The sequence below is a fragment of the Bos mutus genome, unplaced genomic scaffold (assembly GCF_027580195.1).
Source record: "Bos mutus isolate GX-2022 unplaced genomic scaffold, NWIPB_WYAK_1.1 CTG262, whole genome shotgun sequence".
NCBI lineage: Eukaryota > Metazoa > Chordata > Mammalia > Artiodactyla > Bovidae > Bos > Bos mutus.
In genome coordinates this window covers 39300-58736 of record NW_027219764.1, presented here as the reverse complement: position 1 = coordinate 58736, position 19437 = coordinate 39300, and the positions used below count along the sequence as shown (strand labels likewise).

General features: G+C 38.7%; 1 pseudogene; it reads left to right on the top strand.

The window, feature by feature from the left end:
* The first annotated feature begins 691 nt into the window (after positions 1 to 691).
* Positions 692 to 11811, top strand: LOC102281786 (tripartite motif-containing protein 64-like; annotated as a pseudogene).
* Positions 11812 to 19437: the final 7626 nt, after the last annotated feature.

The following is a 19437-nucleotide window of genomic DNA, read 5'->3' as shown; positions in this document are numbered from 1 at the left end:
GTGCACACACACACACACACACACACACACACTCCATATAAGTTAAATGAGCAAGGTGACAAAATACAGCCTTATCATATTCCTTTCCCAATTTGGAAGTGGTTCCTTTTTCCCTGTCTGGTTCTAACTGTTCCTTTTGATGCACATACAGGTTTCTCAGGAGACAGGTAAGGTGGTCCAATACTCCTATGTCTTAAGAATTTCCTATAATTTGTTGTAATCCACACAGTCCAAGTTTTAGTGTAGTCAGTGAAGCAGAAATAGATGGTTTTCTGAAATTCCTTTGCAGAATTTGATCCAACAAATGTTGGCAATTGGATTTCTTGTTCCTCTGCCTTTTTGAAATCCATCTTGTACATCTGAAAGTTTTCAGTGCATGTACTGCTGAAGCCTAGCATGAAGGATTTTGAGCATAACCTTGCTAGCATGTGAAATGAGGACAATTGTAGGGTAGTTTGGACATTCTTTAGCATGTCCTTTTTTGAGATTGGATTGAAAAGTGACATTTTCCAGTTCTGTGGCCTCTACTGAGCTTTCCAAATTTGCTGACATATTGAGTGCAACAGTTAAATGGTATCATCTTTTAGGAATTAACTTGTTCAACTGGAATTCTATCACCTCCACTAGCTTTATTTGCAGTAATGCTTCCTAAGACCCACTTGACTTCATATTCCAGGATGTCTGGCTCTAGGTTAATGACCACACTATCGTGGTTATTCAGGTCATTAAGAACCTTCTTGTACAGTTATTCTGTGTATTCTTGCCACGTCTTCTTAATCCCTTGTGTTTCTGTTCAGTCCTTACCATTTCTGTCCTTTATTATTCCCATCATTGTAAGAAATATTCCCTTCATATCTCCAATTTTCTAGAAGAGATCTCTAGTTTTTCCCATTCTATGGTTTACCTTTATTTTTTACATTGTTCATTTACAAAGGCCTTCTTATCTCTCCTTGCTATTTTCTGGAACTCTGCATTCGGTTGGGTATATCTTTCCTTTTCTCCTTTGCCTTTAATTATTCTTCTTTCCTCAGCTATTTCTAAAACCTTCTCAGACATCCACTTTGCCTTCTTGCGTTTCCTTTTTATTGGGATGGTTTTGGTCACTGCCAGCTGTACAGTGTTATGAACCTCCATCCATAGTTCTTCAGGCATTCTCGCTACCAAATATAATGCATTGAATTTATGCATGACCTCCACTGAATAAAGGTTTTGATTTAGGTCATACTTGAAGAGCCTAGTGGTTTCCCCTACTTTCTTCAATTTAAGTCTGAATTTTGTAATAAGAACTCACAATCTGAGCCACAATCAACTCCAGGTCTTGTTTTTACTGACTGTATAGAGCTTCTTCACTTTGGGCTGTAAAAAACATAATCAATGTGATTTTGGTATTGACCATCTGGTGATGTCCATGTGTAGAGTCATCTCTTGGGTTGTTGGAAAGGGTGTTTGCTTTGACAAGTGTGTTCTTTTGAAGAATGTCTATTAGCCTTTGCCCTGCTTCATTTGCAATATGAGGCCAAACTTGAATGCTATTCTGGGTTTTTCTTGACTTTCTACTTTTGCATTTCATGTTGTATAATGTAAAGGACATCTTTTTTTGGTGTTAGTTCTAGAAGGTGCTGTAGGTCTTCATAGAACAAATAAACTTCATTTCTTCCATATCAGTGGTTGGAGCACAGATTTGGATATTTGTGGTACTGAATCATTCACCTTGGAAACAAACTGACATCATTTTATCATTTTTGAGATTCCACCCAAGTACTGCATTTCAGACTCTTGTTGACTATGAGAACTATTCCATTTCTTCTAAGGGATTTTTACCCTAAGTAATAGATATAATTGTCATCTAGAATTAGAAATATAGTTCATTAAATGGAGATATTAAATTCATACAGTGTTGTTCATTTATTGTCCAAACAACTATAAATTCAGCATATGACTTTTTAGTGAAGATTGGATTGTGATAATTGGATTAAGTAGGTTTCAAAAGTTTGACTTCAATCATTGGCATCTTACAGTGTTTTCAACACTGCAAAATCTAATCATGTGCACCTATATCTATTTACAGGGCCCATAACACTATCACTTGGAGGAAATGGGCGTGGTCTTCAGAGAATTTATAAAGCATCTCTTGAAGATGCAAACTCCTTCTTCTCCAGAGTCTAATAGATGTCTGGACTGAAGTAGGTTGCACTGTGGAGACTTTGGAAACTTTCTGCCAGGAGGAGGTGAGCACCTAAGCTGAACTGAATTTAACAAAGTTACTTAAGGAACAGGAGTAGAACATTTCATCAACTGTATCCAAAGGTGAGTTCTATCAAGGTACAATGAAATTCTGCTATGTTCACTTCAAAATGAAACTTTCAGTGACTGTGAACAGAAAGGTAATTTTTTTTATCAGAAATATCTATAAGTGAACGCTGCATCAAGCATTTATTCCATGTGGGATTTTTAAACTAGTAACTTATTTTACCAATACTATGTTAAGAAGTGAAAGAAAGTGAAAGTCACTCAGTCATGTCTGACTCTTTGTGACCCCATGGACTCTGTCTCTTTTTTTGACCAGGCCTATATTCTCACCCTTGGAAAGAAGTCACCTCTCCTATTCAATTTCTTATAGACAGGGAAGAAAACAGGAATCATAGTTAAAGTAAATATTTGGTCACAGAGTATGATAACTGAAAGTATATATTCATGCCCACTTTCTCTCATCCAAATGCTTTTCATTACCTCTTTACTTGTATGGGTCTCATCCAAGAAAACAAGTTGTTTTTTTTTTTAAGTTTTTTAAATGACTTAAAATTTTAAAATAACTGTTAATAAGTTAGTTTTAATATATTTCTATTTATAATATTAAGCTATTTCATCATTATTTCATGACCATATGTTATTATATGTTTTTATGTCTTAAAAGAGTTTTCTAGAGACATGAATATTTATAAAACACACGTGTGTGTGCTTAGCCCCTCAACTGTCTGACTCTTTGTGAACCCATGGACTGTAGTCTGCCAGGCTCCTCTGTCTATGGGATTTTCCAGGCTAGAATACAGGAATGGGTTGTCATTCCCTTCTCCAGAGGATCTTCCCAACCCAGGGAAATAAAACATATAATACTCCTAAAATGTTCAACATAATGTCTACAATTCATAGATTAATATGAATTAATGGATTAAATTAATCAGAAAATCTTCTTGAGATGGTCACATTTGCTATCATTTTAAAGTCCTCACTTTTCAGTCCATAAGTGAAAAGTGTTCAAAATAGATCCAATCAACTGGTAAAGATTCCAAAGAAGTGGAATGGGCAAAAAGGGAAATATAAGAAAATAAAGAATCTGATGTTTTTCTATTAACCAAATGTCTGGAATTTCTATTGTAGAGAGGAAATCCTTGTATATAATAAAACATATTTCTTTGGTTTATTAAATAATTGATTATTTTTTTACTGATTATTGTTAGCTGGGAATATTCACCAGTTCAAACTATGACAGGCTCTGGTGGTTTAAATTGACTCCAGGAAAAATTGTTTTCCTGAACGAGCAATGACACATTTTTTTTTTCTCTTGTAAGGAGTAGTTTTGTTATTTAAGTTATAAGCAAACACTGACCTGTTTACAGTTTTTCCTATTTCTGTATTTAGCATTTAGAAACATGGATTCAGACACACTGGAAACTTTCCAGAATGAACTCACCTACTCCATCTGCATGAACTACTTCCTGGACCCCGTCACCATAGACTGTGGGCACAGCTTCTGCTGTCCCTGTCTGAGCCTTTGCTGGGAAGAAGACTGGATTCCAAAGAGCTGCCCTGAGTGCAGGAAAATATCAGCAAAGCCCCATTTCACAACGAATATTGTCCTCAAGAGCCTGGCTTCCCTTGCCAGAAAGGCCAGAGCTGACCACGACCACAGTTCTGAGGAACAGATCTGTGTGACACACCAGGAAGCCAAAGGCCTCTTCTGTGAGGCTGACCAGACCCTGCTTTGTGGGCCCTGCTCTGAATGCCCCGAGCATGGAGCTCACAGCCACAGTTGGATACAAAGGGCTGCTGAGGAATCCCAGGTAGGTGATGCCTCTAGAGCAGTTTGGGATCTAGAGGCTCCTAAGTCAGAGAAGAAGACGAGGATGCTATGATGGTGATGGGATGGAGATAGTGGAGGTGGGATTTTTCAGTGTGGATCCTCACATATAATGTGTCCTTTCAGTGTTGTTGCCCAATTGTCCGCACGTTGAAACGCAGCATCCCGGGGCGGGTGGCGCCAGGGACACAGGTTTCTGATGGGAGCTTGATGCTTTCCTAATAAAGCTATATAAATATGAGTCTCAGTTTCTTAGGACATGTATTTGAGTATCTGTAATGTTTCCCCAATTCTCTAGCATACGCTTCTGTCACTCTAATATTCAAGCGTTAGATGCAGATTAGTGTGGGAAAATCTGACCACAGCATTCTAACTCAAGGTTTCTGTGTAACCAACAGCTGTCTTTGATCATGAATAGGTGGATGAAATTTTCATTTTCATCTTCTATGTCACTAAATCCCATGGATATTTTGCAGGAGAAATTCCTGAAGAGAATGGGCTTCTTCAGGAAAATAAGAAAAGAAATGGACACCATTCTGAATCAGGAAGCTTAAAAAACTCGGTCATTTAAGGTAAGAAGAAAAAGTTACTATTTATTTGTATAGATATTGATATACTTCTAGCTTTTAGACCTGTTTACATTCTCATTAAAGGATATTAATCTCTTCCCTTGAAAAGGTGTGGTTTCAAATGACCTATCAGTTATCACAATGAAACAGGCCAATATATGCTAGTTCAAGGAATGCTAGTACATGGGAAAACCTTGGCATGAAAAGTGTTCCTAGGCCAAATGTTGAGGATTTGGTTAAAACTTCTCAGAAATGAAGTATAATACAACACTGCACTCAATGTTACTCTCAAGTAGAGAAGAGGAATAGAGTAGTACCTAAGGGGAAAAGAGAGCATATTTTAAAAACTGTACAAAATTAGACTTACCTCATTAAAGAATATTTAGAAAAATCATGGCAAGGAACAAGCAGAAAACAAGATCCACATTAGAGAGGAAATAATTGATGGAGTAAGAACCCTGAAGAATCCTCCTGAGGGCAGAATTTCAGACCCTTCAGATGGCTTGATTCAAACAGGGAAAAACTAGAATTCAGAGAAATCATGGATAGAAAGATATGTGAGGCAAACAGTTTGTCAAGAAATTTCTTGATGACATCTAGGAAATGATATTTGATTTTTTAAATGTAAACATAAGCAATGCTTTGAATCCTCTATCCCCTCAGAAATATGTGGCCTTAAGGAAGATGATGATTAAATTTTAATATTAGAGGATGCATCCGTTGCTTCAGGGGGAGGAGAAACTGCATCTGGAGGCCCTGAAGAAAGAAGCCAAGGATATTTGTCTACAACTCAAGGACAGTGTGTTCAGAATGGCTCAGTACAGAGAAAGTCTGAGAGAAATGTATGGAGAGCTGACTGGGATGTGCCACAAGCTGGACACGGAGCTGCTCCAGGTGAGAAAGGAATGTCCAGTCTCAGAGAGAGAAACACTCTTCTAGATGAGCTGCTGTGACACTGAAATATTACCTGCATATACTGTTACTCTCAGCTAGGGTATGATGCCAGTAGACTCCTATCATTATATTTGTCTAATCACTTATTTCACTGTATCCTGGTAATCTTTGAAAGATTTTTGCCCATTTCCTAGCTAAAATATGACTATATTTTTCAGTGTGATCAGGAGTACTATCCAGACCAATGATCCAAAATCAGAAAAATTCTGTGACCAGGTGAAAGTTAATATTCTTGGAGTAAATCTCAATATGTGTTCCCCTAAATCTTTGTCACTCTCCATTATCCCAAATTTTCTGGAGACATTGAAGTTTTGCCTGTTCTCTAGGCAAGATTTTTAGAACAGTCATCAATTTCACTCTAATTTGTTTTATATGGTTCCCTGTTTTGACTCAATTGTTTTGTTAAATGGTGAGCTCCGTCCTTTGGAATAGCCCTGGCAATTAGTAATAATGGAATCCTAGGTGTTGCTGCATCATTACACACTCTTCTGACCTCCTTCCTTCCTTAATGTGCCCCAAGGGAGCCCCTCATGTTTTAGCTTAGGGTGAGTTATTAAGATGTCTTCTGAGTACGCCTTAGAAGAGAATTAGCAAAACAATCTTATAGAACAAAGAATAGAGAAGAAATAGAGAAGTAGCAAAACAATATTATTGAGTGAAGGGATGGAAATCTCATGACCGTTTTTTTTTTTTTTTTCCCCTCGTTGCAGGCCTTGGGAAACATATTGCAAACGTGAGTATATACTAATGCTTTTTGAATTCTAGAACGGTTGTTCTCTTTTTTAATAAACTGAATGCACAGTCATTCCTTAGTATTGTTGCAGGAAAGGGGACCCCTTCCAGGGCCTTAAAGCAGGCCTTTGTCTAACACTTGGAAATGAATTATCCAAGGAGACACATGTGCTGACAAAGCAAGAGATTTTTTTAGGAAGGGCGCCAAGGCAGAGAGCAGGAGGGAAAGGGAACCCAGGAGGACTGCTCTGTCACCTGGCTTTCAGCCTCAGGGTTTATGGTGATGAACTCGTTTCCGGGTTGTCTTTGGCCAGTCATTCTGACTCAGAGTCCTTCCTGGTGGTGCACACGCTGTTCAGCCAAGATGGATGCCAGAGAGAAGGATTCTGGGGGGTGGTCGGACTTGTGGTGTCTCCTTTTGAACTTTCCCAAACTCTTCTGGTTGGTGGTGGCTTATTAGTTCTATGTTCCTTACCAGGGCCTCCTGTCATAAAACAACTCATGCAAATGGTTACTATGGTGCCTGGCCAGGGCGGGCAGTTTCAGTCAGCATGCTTCCCCTAACAGTAGCATGGGAGATTGTTTTCAGGTCCTCCCCAATATCTAAATTCCAGGATGCAGGATTCCTTATACAAAATGCCATAGTATTTGCAGTTAACTTACAAGCATGCTCCAGTACATTTTGTCATCTATAGACAATTTATAACAACTAACATATACAATGTAAGTTAAATGCAATGTAAATAGGTCCTTGGCCTGTGGAATATTCAATACTACTTTCTGGAATTTTTTCTCAGTGTTTTCCATCCAGAACCAGGGATAAGGTTGTGAAAATGGATAGATTGGGAATTTCATATTGACATGTACACATTGCTAAGTTGCTTCAGTCATGTCCGACTCTGTGTGACCTCATAGATGGCCTCCCACCAGGCTCTCCCATTCCTGGGATTCTCCAGGCAAGAACACTGGAGTGGGTTGTCATTTCCTTCAATGCATGAAAGTCAAAAGTGAAAGTGAAGTCGCTCAGTCGTGTATGACGCTTAGCAACCTCATGGACTGCAGCCTATGAGGCTCTTCCTTCCATGGGATTTTCTAGGCAAGATTATTGGAGTGGAGTGAGGTGCCATTGCCTTCTCCATATGTAGTACACACTACTACATTTAATATATACTTTAAATAGCTTTGTCCCAGAAGTACTTCTTATAAAATACATAAATAAATGCATAAATAAACAACCCAGAATTTACAAATTTAATCCTTGTATAATTCTATAGGAGTAGAACCTTCATATATAGATGACCAATATTGTCTTTTTGGTTATTTTCTATTTTATTTCAGAAGAATTTGAATCCTTGGCCTCTAAAGTTTTCTTTTTCATTTGGCTGAAATCAGTATATCTGAAAACATTCTGGCATTCTGGGCTATGTTTTACCCACTCACTCCATCCTCTCCAGCCTCACCACAATAAAACTTTAGAAGGAATTTTCTAATATCTCATAGAGGAAATACTACCCCAGTGAGTTGGAAGGTAAAAACGGCCCGAAAGAGGCAAATTCCCTAAGAATAATAAGAGGAACTGTGCTTTCATTCTGAGGAGTAGTAGTGACTCAGTCTTTCATCATTGCAAGCTCCCTTGTAGGCAGGACCTCAGAGTGGCTTTGCTCTGCCCACTGAGAAGTTAAGACCTTTTGGACTAAGGTAACCAGATTGGAAGGACTGATGCTAAGGCTGAAACTCCAATACTTTGGCCACCTCATGCGAAGAGTTCACTCATTGGAAAAGACTCTGATGCTGGGAGGGATTGGGGGCAGGAGGAGAAGGGGATGACAGAGGATGAGATGGCTGGATGGCATCGCCAACTTGATGGACATGAGTTTGGGTGAAGTCCGGGAGTTGGTGATGGACAGGGAGGCCTGGTGTGCTGCAAATCATGGGGTCGCAAAGAGTCAGACATGGCTGAGTGACTGAACTGACTGACTGACTGAACCAGGTTGCAATTAGAGACCCTAGCTGACCTGACAAGAGCTAACAGGTCTGGTTTAATGACCTCTTCCCTGTAGACACTGAATATATCCTTGATGACAACTTGCTGACTGAAATCTCTTGCTGACTGAACTTTTTCTCTCTGTACAATGCCCAGGATCTTTGTGTTACATGAGATGGAATAGAGGAAGGGAATGAGGTTCAGTGAGTTGAAAACTGGACTAATGTCTGAGAACAATGGGGAAGTTGAAATTTGATATAATTTATATTTAGGAAAAGATATGGTAAAATTTTTATATTCCCAACTGTGTAGAATATTTTATATATACAATTCACCTCAAATTGGAGAATTCTAACAAAATGTCCTGGGTTAAAAACTACTTTCTTTTAATGGTCACATGATTACACTTTGGCCTTGAAATGTAACGGGTGTCATTTGTTACAGGACTGACTTGGCAGAGATGCAGAAGCCTCAGCCCATGAACCCAGAGCTCACTTGTTGGCCTGTCTCTGGAATTCTGGACATGCTTAACAACTTCAGAGGTAAGGGTCAGCCCTTTGGTGATCAGAACTGCATTTCTTTAGAGCTTCCTAGGAAGGTGATTTGTATTGTTATTTTTCTGAAATAATGGTAGTACATAACTTCCTAGAGTTGTTACATCTTCTCTGTCTCTATAGTTGGATTGCAAAGATCAAAGGTGGACTTTCCAACCTGTAGTTTAATGAAAATTCAAAGTCATATACACATGTTTAGTTACATTTGACATAGACAAAGCAAAAGGGAGCAAGCTAGTTGCTCATGTGGTTCCAAAGAGACAGAATATTTAGGTTTCAGAGTAGTCATCAATATTGTGTTTATTCAGGTTATTTCACTTTTGGAAGGTTAAATGTGGCATTGCTGGATTTTCATGTGTTCTGCATTTCATGTGCATTTTTTATCCATTGTACAAAGAACATTTATTGTCCCTAAAATCAGGAGGCAGTGACACAAAACGACACAAAACGCACAAAACGACAAGTGGCCTAGGTAGAAGAACTGCAATGCTATTAGATAAACCTCAAAACAATCAAAAGGCAAGGAATATGTGAACAAAGTTAGCCAGACACGCTTTCAGAAGCTTTCAAGCTGTTCATTTATGGATTTCTATCAAATGTCATGACCTTTGGAGATATCTTTGCTTTGGGTTTCCTTGGAGAAGGGAAAAGGGGAAAAAAAAAAAAAAAACACAACTCACTAGGTAGGGAACTCTACCTTCTGCCTCTCAGAGACCTGGAAATCCCACTAGCTAACCTGATTTCTGCTCTTTCTGCAGTGGATAACATTCTGAGTCAGACAACGACCATTCACCATGCGATCCTCGATGATGCAAGTGTGATGTTCAGAGATAACGACCACGGTGCGTCCAGACAGCCCCGGGTTGTGGAGGGTGTTGTGTCCTGGGAAGCTCAGGCCTTTTCCTCTGGGAGGCATTACTGGGAGGTCTTTGTGACTCAGTCCTCCAGCTGGATTCTGGGGGTCAGTAAGGACATTTTGGTAAGCGATACTAACTTCAGTATTTATTCTGAAGAAGCATTTGTTCTATTTTCTAAGAAGATGAATGACCATTATATTCTCTTCACCAATTCCCTACCCTTAGTTCAGTTTGTGAAAAAGCCCCTGAGTAGGATTGGTGTGTTCCTGGATTATGACAATGGAGCTGTGAGCTGCTATGATGCTTTCAGGAGTTCCTTCATATATAGTTTCCTTCCTTCCTCCCTCTCCTCCCCTCTGAAGCCTTTCCTTTGCCTTGGATCTCTGTGCATGTCAGGTTCTGTGACCATTTATTTTTCCTTCTCCTCTGAGGAAATCAGAAGTAGAAGATATTAAGAAGAGGTGCTAAGAATACACAGGAAAACTGTATAAAAAAGATCTTCACGACCAAGATAATCACGATGGTATGATCACTCACCTAGAGCCAGACATCTTGGGATGTGAAGTCAAGTGGGCCTTAGCATCACTATGAACAAAGCTAGTGGAGATGATGGAATTCCAGTTGAACTATTTCAAATCCTAAAAGATGATGCTGTGAAAGTGCTGCACTCAACATGCCAGCAAATTTGGAAAACTCAGCAGTGGCCACAGGACTGGAAAAGTCAGTTTTCATTCCAATCCCCAAAAAAAGGCAATGCCAAAGAATGCTCAAACTATCACATAATTGCACTCATCTCACACGTTAGTAAAGTAATGCTCAAAATTCTCCAATCCAGGCTTCAGCAATATGTGAACTTCCAGATGTTCAAGCTGGTTTTAGAAAAGGCAGAGGAACCAGAGATCAAATTGCCAACATCCACTGGATCGTGGAAAAAGCAAGAGAGTTCCAAAAAAACATCTATTTCTGTTTTATTGACTATGCCAAAGGCTTTGACTGTGTGGATCACAATAAACTGTGGAAAAATCTGAAACAGATGGGAACACCAGACCACCTGACCTGCCTCTTGAGAAACCTGTATGCAGGTCAGGAAGCAACAGTTAGAACTGGACATGGAACAACAGACTGATTCCAAATAGGAAAAGGAGTATGTCAAGGCTGTATATTGTCACCCTGCTTATTTAACTTATATGCAAAGTACATCATGAGAAACCCTGGACTGGAAGAAGCACAAGCTGGAATCAAGATTGCCAGGAGAAATATCAATAACCTCAGATATGCAGATGACACGACTCTTATGGCAGAAAGTGAAGAGGAACTAAAAAGCCTCTTGATGAAAGTGAAAGTGGAGAGTGAAAAAGTTGGCTTAAAGCTCAACATTCAAAAAACAAAGATCATGGCATCTGGTCCCATCACTTCATGGGAAATAGATGGGGAAACAGTGGAAACAGTGTCAGACTTTATTTTTGGGGGCTCCAAAGTCACTGCAGATGGTGACTGCAGGCATGGAATTAGAAGATGCTTACTCCTTGGAACAAAAGTTATGACCAACCTGGATAGCATATTCAAAAGCAGAGACATTACTTTGCCAACAAGGATCCACCTAGTCAGTGCTATGTTTTTTCCTAAGGTCATGTATGGATGTGAGAGTTGGACTGTGAAGAAAGCTGAGCACTGAAGAATTGATGCTTTTGAACTGTGGTTTTGGAGAAGACTCTTGAGAGTCCCTTGGACTGCAAGGACATCCAACTTGTCTATTCTGAAGGAGATCAGCCCTGGGATTTCTTTGGAAGGAATGATGCTAAAGCTGAAACTCCAGTACTTTGGCCACCTCATGCGAAGAGTTGACTCATTGGAAAAGACTCTGATGCTGGGAAGGATTGGGGGCAGGCGGAGAAGGGGACGACAGAGGATGAGATGGCTGGATGATATCACCAACTTGATGGACGTGAGTTTGAGTGAACTCCGGGAGATGGTGATGGATAGGCAGGCCTGGCATGCTATGATTCATGGCGTCACAAAGAGTTGGACACAACTGAGTGACTGAACTGAACTGAACTGAATGGCAATATGTTTATAAAATGGCATGATCATGTTGAATGTATAAGTTTGTTAATTAAATTTTCTTTTAATAAAAATTTATTATGGAGTATTTCATAGAATACAACCAATTGCTTTTCTTTTTAAAATAATGTAATATGTTTTTTAAATTTAATTTTTATTTTTAAACTTTATAAGTTGTATTAGTTTTGTCAAATATGAAAACGAACACGCCACAGGTATACATGTGTTCCCCATCCTGAACCCTCCTCCCTCCCCATACCATCCCTCTGGGTCGTCCAAGCGCACTAGCCCCAAGCATCCAGCATCGTGCATCAAACCTGGACTGGCATCTCGTTTCATACATGATATTATACATGTTTCAGTGCCATTCTCCCAAATCTTCCCACCCTCTCCCTCTGCAACAGAGTCCATAAAACTGTTCTATACGTCAGTGTCTCTTATGCTGTCTCGTTCACAGGGTTATTGTTACCATCTTTCTAAATTCCATATATATGTGTTAGTATACTGTATTGGTGTTTTTCTTTCTGGCTTACTTCACTCTGTATAATAGGCTCCAGTTTCATCCACCTCATTAGAACTGATTCAAATGTATTCTTTTTAATGGCTGAGTAATACTCCATTGTGTATACATACCATTGCTTTCTTATCCATTCATCTGCTGATGGACATCTAGGTTGCTTCCATGTCCTGGCTATTATAAACAGTGCTGCGATGAACATTGGGGTACACGTGTCTCTTTCCCTTCTGGTTTCCTCAGTGTGTATGCCCAGCAGTGGGATTGCTGGATCATAAGGCAGTTCTATTTCCAGTTTTTAAGGAATCTCCACACTGTTCTCCATAGTGGCTGTACTAGTTTGCATTCCCACCAACAGTGTAAGAGGGTTCCCTTTTCTCCACACCTCTCCAGCATTTATTGCTTGTAGACTTTTGGATCGCAGCCATTCTGACTGGTGTGAAATGGTACCTCATAGTGGTTTTGATTTGCATTTCTCTGATAATGAGTGATGTTGAGCATCTTTTCATGTGTTTGTTAGCCATCTGTATGTCTTCTTTGGAGAAATGTCTATTTAGTTCTTTGGCCCATTTTTTGATTGGGTCATTTATTTTTCTGTAATTGAGCTGTAGGAGTTGCTTGTATATTTTTGAGATTAGTTCTTTGTCAATTGCTTCATTTGCTATTATTTTCTCCCATTCTGAAGGCTGTCTTTTCACCTTGCTAATAGTTTCCTTTGATGTGCAGAAGCTTTTAAGGTTAATTAGGTCCCATTTGTTTATTTTTGCTTTTATTTCCAATATTCTGGGAGGTGGGTCATAGAGGATCCTGCTGTGATTTATGTCGGAGAGTGTTTTGCCTATGTTCTCCTCTAGGAGTTTTATAGTTTCTGGTCTTACGTTTAGATCTTTAATCCATTTTGAGTTTCTTTTTGTGTATGGTGTTAGAAAGTGTTCTAGTTTCATTCTTTTACAAGTGGTTGACCAGATTTCCCAGCACCACTTGTTAAAGAGATTGTCTTTAATCCATTGTATATTCTTGCCTCCTTTGTCAAAAATAAGATGTCCATATGTGCGTGGATTTATCTCTGGGCTTTCTATTTTGTTCCATTGATCTATATTTCTGTCTTTGTGCCAGTACCATACTGTCTTGATGACTGTGGCTTTGTAGTAGTGCCTGAAGTCAGGTAGGTTGATTCCTCCAGTTCCATTCTTCTTTCTCAAGATAGCTTTGGCTATTCGAGGTTTTTTGTATTTCCATACAAATTGTGAAATTATTTGTTCTAGCTCTGTGAAGAATACCTTTGGTAGCTTGATAGGGATTGCATTGAATCTATAAATTGCTTTGGGTAGTATACTCATTTTCACTATATTGATACTTCCAATCCATGAACATGGTATATTTCTCCATCTATTAGTGTCCTCTTTGATTTCTTTCACCAGTGTTTTATAGTTTTCTATGTATAGGTCTTTAGTTTCTCTAGGTAGATATATTCCTAAGTATTTTATTCTTTCCAATGCAATGGTGAATGGAATTGTTTCCTTAATTTCTCTTTCTGTTTTCTCATTATTAGTGTATAGGAATGCAAGGGATTTCTGTGTGTTGATTTTATATCCTGCAACTTTACTATAGTCATTGATTAGTTCTAGTAATTTTCTGGTGGAGTCTTTAGGGTTTTCTATGTAGAGGATCATGTCATCTGCAAATAGTGAGAGTTTTACTTCTTCTTTTCTAATTTGGATTCCTTTTATTTCTTTTTCTGCTCTGATTGCTGTGGCCAAAACTTCCAACACTATGTTGAATAGTAATGGTGAAAGTGGGCACCCTTATCTTGTTCCTGACTTTAGAGGAAATGCTTTCAATTTTTCACCATTGAGGATAATGTTTGCTGTGGGTTTGTCATATATAGCTTTTATTATGTTGACATCTGTTCCTTCTATTCCTGCTTTCTTGAGAGTTTTTTTAATCATAAATGGATGTTGAATTTTGTCAAAGGCTTTCTCTGCATCTATTGAGATAATCATATGGTTTTTATTTTTCAATTTGTTAATGTGGTGTATTACATTGATTGACTTGCGGATATTGAAGAATCCTTGCATCCCTGGGATAAAGCCTACTTGGTCATGGTGTATGATCTTTTAAATGTGTTGTTGGATTCTGATTGCTAGAATTTTGTTAAGGATTTTTGCATCTATGTTCATCAGTGATATTGGCCTGTAGTTTTCTTTTTTTGTGTGGGATCTTTGTCAGGTTTTGGTATTAGGGTGATGGTGGCCTCATAGAATGAGTTTGGAAGTTTACCTTCCTCTGCAATTTTCTGGAAGAGTTTGAATAGGATAGGTGTTAGCTCTTCTCTAAATTTTTGCTGGAATTCAGCTGTGAAACTGTCTGGATCTGGGCTTTTGTTTGCTGGAAGATTTTTGATTACAGTTTCTTCTGTGATTTGTTGGTTATTCAGCAGCGTGTTGTTCAGCCTCCATATGTTGGAATTTTTAATAGTTTTTCTCCTGTAATTGAGATCTAATGTTACTGCATAGTGGTCAGAAAAGATGCTTGGAATGATTTCTATTGTTTTGAATTTACCAAGGCTAGATTTATGGCCCAGGATGTGATCTATCCTGGAGAAGGTTCCATGTGCGCTTGAGAAAAAGGTGAAATTCATTGTTTTGGGATGAAATGTCCTACAGATATCAATTAGGTCTAACTGGTCTATTGTATCCTTTAAAGTTTGTGTTTCCTTGTTAATTTTCTGTTTAGTTAATCTATCCATAGGTGTGAGTGGGGTATTAAAGTCTCCCACTATTATTGTGTTATTGTTAATTTCTCCTTTCATAGTTGTTAGCATTTGTCTTACATACTGTGGTGCTCCCATGTTGGGTACATATATATTTATAATTGTTATATCTTCTTCTTAGTTTGATCCTTTGATCATTATGTAGTGACCATCTTTGTCTCTTTTCACAGCCTTTGTTTTAAAGTCTATTTTATCTGATATGAGTATTGCTACTCCTGCTTTCTTTTGGTCCCTATTTGCATGGAAAATCTTTTTCCGGCCCTTCATTTTCAGTCTGTATGTGTCCCCTGTTTTGAGGTGGGTCTCTTTTGGACAACATATGTAGGGGTCTTGTTTTTGTATCCATTCAGCCAGTCTTTGTCTTTTGGTTGGGGCATTCAACCCATTTACGTTTAAGGTAATTACTGATAAGTATGATCCTGTTGCCATTTGCTTTATTGTTTTGGGTTTGAATTTGTACACCATTTTTGTGTTTCCCGTCTAGAGAATATCCTTTAGTATTTGTTGGAGAGCTGGTTTGGTGGTGCAGAATTCTCTCAACTTTTGCTTGTCTGTAAAGCTTTTGATTTCTCCTTCATACTTGAATGAGATCCTTGCTGGGTACAATAATCTGGGCTGTAGGTTATTTTCTTTCCTCATTTTCAGTATGTCTTGCCATTCCCTCCTGGCTTGAAGAGTTTCTATTGAAAGATCAGCTGTTATCCTTATGGGACTTCCCTTGTGTGTTATTGTTTTTCCCTTGCTGCTTTTAATATTTGTTCTTTGCCGGGAGCCGGTGAGAGACATTCCGCTTGTGACAAAGGTCATGAGGAAGGAGGCTTGGCATACGCAAAGGCAGGATTGAGCCTCAGGAGTCCCCCCAGATATTCTTGAGCATCTTCCCCCCAAAACCAGAGTCTGCCTACTTTATTGCTTTGTGTTCTCACCTCTGACTTTACTGGGGGCTGTCCCCCACCACCATCTCACTCTCTCTGTCAAAGAGCTAACTTACAGCTCCAATTAATAAAGTTCCTGGGCAACTAGGAGTGTTTAAATCCAAACCCCTCAGATGGCTCTCTAACTCGCCTGACAAGTTTACCCGGACTCCTACAGCTATACATACGATTGTTTACAGTCTCCCAGCCTCGAAAGGCATGGGAGGCTTAAGATATTCAAATAGCTTAGAGCCTCTCAGAGAGTTAGAAATTGTCAGAGTAAAACTAGTAAAAGATTTCATCAATGAACCAATGCTTGTTGCCAAGTTTTCACATCCTCTGAATTGTATCCTTGAATGTGTATTAATTAATATAGTTGGTATGTAGAAAAAATAAGTAGTGGCCGTGGTGTTAGTAACTTTAGACCCTTAAGGTAATAAATTCTTTCCTTTTTAAACCCATTACACATCCGTCCTATAGGAATGCATAGGAATGCAATTTTATCTTTGGAAGATGGCGCCAAACCTTAAAATAATTACTCTTAGAGAAAATAAGTCTTATGGTTGATAAGTCTTTGTCAAGGGCCATAAAATGTTAATAGGCCTTCTGGCCAGAAGATGATGTAAATCACCTAAACCATTTGTATACAATAAATTTGCAGGAAAGAAACCCTGGTTTTTGATAAGGATCAAAAACTGCTGACTTTACATACCCTATTATCCGCTATGTGTAACTTAGAGTATAAAAGCCCCTGTTGAAAATAAAGCTACGGGCCTTGCTCACCAGAGCTTGGTCTCCCCATGTCATTCTTTTCACATTCTGGCTGAAGTCTCCATCTGGAGTGCGGATATCCTCTGCAACCATTTATTTGCCTGGGCTTCTAAGACCCACTCGAGAAGGTGTCTAAGGTGGGGCACCTTCCGCTATTTGAGAGGGCACCTGCGGCCTCCGTGGTCAGAGCTAACCTGGTGTCACGGGTTATATTGATTTTCCGCGTAAACCAAGCTACTCAGCCTCTTTTCTCCACTGAATTTTCCTACTGAGCTATCCTCATTCTATTACTCTTTATATCTCTAATTACAATTTGAATAGGTCGCCGACGCCGTCTCCCCTTCAAATACCCTGGATCAGCTGGGGCTGGACCTCGGCAGTTCTTTGTGTTTGATCTTTGTTAATTTGATTAATATGTGTCTTGGGGTGTTTCACCTTGGGTTTATCCTGTTTGGGACTCTCTGGGTTTCTTGGACTTGGGTGACTATTTCCTTCCCCATTTTAGGGAAGTTTTCAACTATTATCTCCTCAAGTATTTTCTCATGGTCTTTCTTTTTGTCTTCTTCTTCTGGGACCCCTATGATTCGAATGTTGTAGTGTTTAATATTGTCCTGGAGGTCTCTGAGATTGTCCTCATTTCTTTTAATTTGTTTCTCTTTTATCCTCTCTGATTCATTTAGTTCTGCCATTCTATCTTCTAATTGACTAATCCTATCTTCTGCCTCTGTTATTCTACTATTTGTTGCCTCCAGAGTGTTTTAATTTCATTTATTGCATTATTCATTATATATTGACTCTTTTTTATTTCTTCTAGGTCCTTGTTGAAACTTTCTTGCATCTTCTCAATCCTTGTCTCCAGGCTATTTATCTGTGATTCCATTTTGATTTCAAGATTTTGGATCAATTTCACTATCATTATTCAGAATTCTTTATCAGGTAGATTCCCTATCTCTTCCTCTTTTGTTTGGTTTGGTGGGTATTTATCCTGTTCCTTTATCTGTTGGGTATTCCTCTGTCTCTTCATCTTGTTTAAATTGCTGAGTTTGGGGTGTCCTTTCTGTATTCTGGCAGTTTGTGGAGTTCTCTTTATTGTGGCGTTTCCTCATTGTGTGTGGGTTTGTACAGGTGGCTTGTCAAGGTTTCCTGGTTAGGGAAGCTTGTGTTGGTGTTCTGGTGTGTGGAGCTGGATTTCTTCTCTCTGGAGTGCAATGAAGTGTCCAGTAATGAGTTATGAGATGTCTATGGTTTTGGGGTGACTTTCGGCAGCCTGTATATTGAAGCTCAGGGCTGTGTTCCTTTGTTGCTGGAGAATTTGCTTGGTATGTCTTGCCCTGGGACTTGTTGGCCCTTGTGTGGTGCTTGGTTTCAGTTTCGGGATGGAGGCATTTGATGAGCTCCTGTCAATTAATATTCCTTGGAGTCAGGAGTTCCCTGGAGTCAGGGTTTGGATTTAAGCCTCCTGCTTCCAGTTATCGGTCTTATTTTTACAGTAGTTTCAAAACTTCTCCTCTATACAGCACCATTGATAAAACATCTACATTAAAGATGAAAAGTTTCTCTACCGTGAGGGTCACCCAGAGAGGTTCACAGCATTACATGGAGAAGAGAAGAGGGAGGAGGGAGTTAGAGGTGACCAGAATGAGATGAGGTGGAATCAATAGTGGAGAGAGTGGGCTAGCCAATAATCACTTCCTTATGTGCACTCCACAACTGGACCGCTCAGAGATGTTCATGGAGTTATACAGAGAAGAGAAGATGCAGGAAGGAGACAGAGGTGGCCAGAAGGATAAAAGTGGGGAATGAAAATGAGGGAGACAGATCCAGCCAGTAATCAGTTCCCTAAGTGTTCTCCACCGTCTGGAACACACAGAAATTCACAGAGTTGGGTAGAGTAGAGAGGGGTTAGGGAGGAGACACAGGCAACCTGGTGGAGAAAAAGGAGAGTCCAAAGGGAGAGAGAGCAGTTAAGCCAGTAATCTCATTCCCTAGTGAAAAATGGGTCCTGAAGATTGGGTTCTTAAAGGTACAAAATTGGTAACAAATACATAAAAGCAAAAATTAAAAACCTAGAGTAGAGTTTGGAATTTTAAAAATACGATGTTAAAGAAAAGAAGAAGGAAAAGAAAGAGAGAGAGAAAAAAAAAACAGAAACAAACAATGTCACAAAAAATATAAAGAAAATACAGGTATAAAATTGATATCAAATACCAAAAAGCAAAAAATTAAAAATCTAGAGTAGAGTTTGGAATTTCAGATATACAATGTTATATAAAAGAAGAAGAGAAAGAAACAGAGAAAAAAAGTCACAGAAATTATAAAAAAAACTATAGGTACAAAATTGATAACAAATACCAAAAAGCTAATATTAAAAGCCTAGAGTAGAGTTTGGAATTTCAAAAATACAATGTTAAAGAAAAAGAAAAAAAAAAAAAAAAAGGTCAAAAAATTATTAAAAATATATATGTGAAGTTTGCTGAAGAAAAAAAAATAGGGTCTTTTTTTGCAAAGTAATAGGTTATAAAAGTGAAAATTAGACGAATAATAGAGGACTTAAATTTTTTTTAAAAAATTAAAAAAGAAAGAAAGAAAGAATGAATGATCATAAAAATAGTAAAAATATATTGAGGACTTTCTCTGGTTTTGTTGTGAGTATTGTGGGTTCAGCTCATTTTTGGC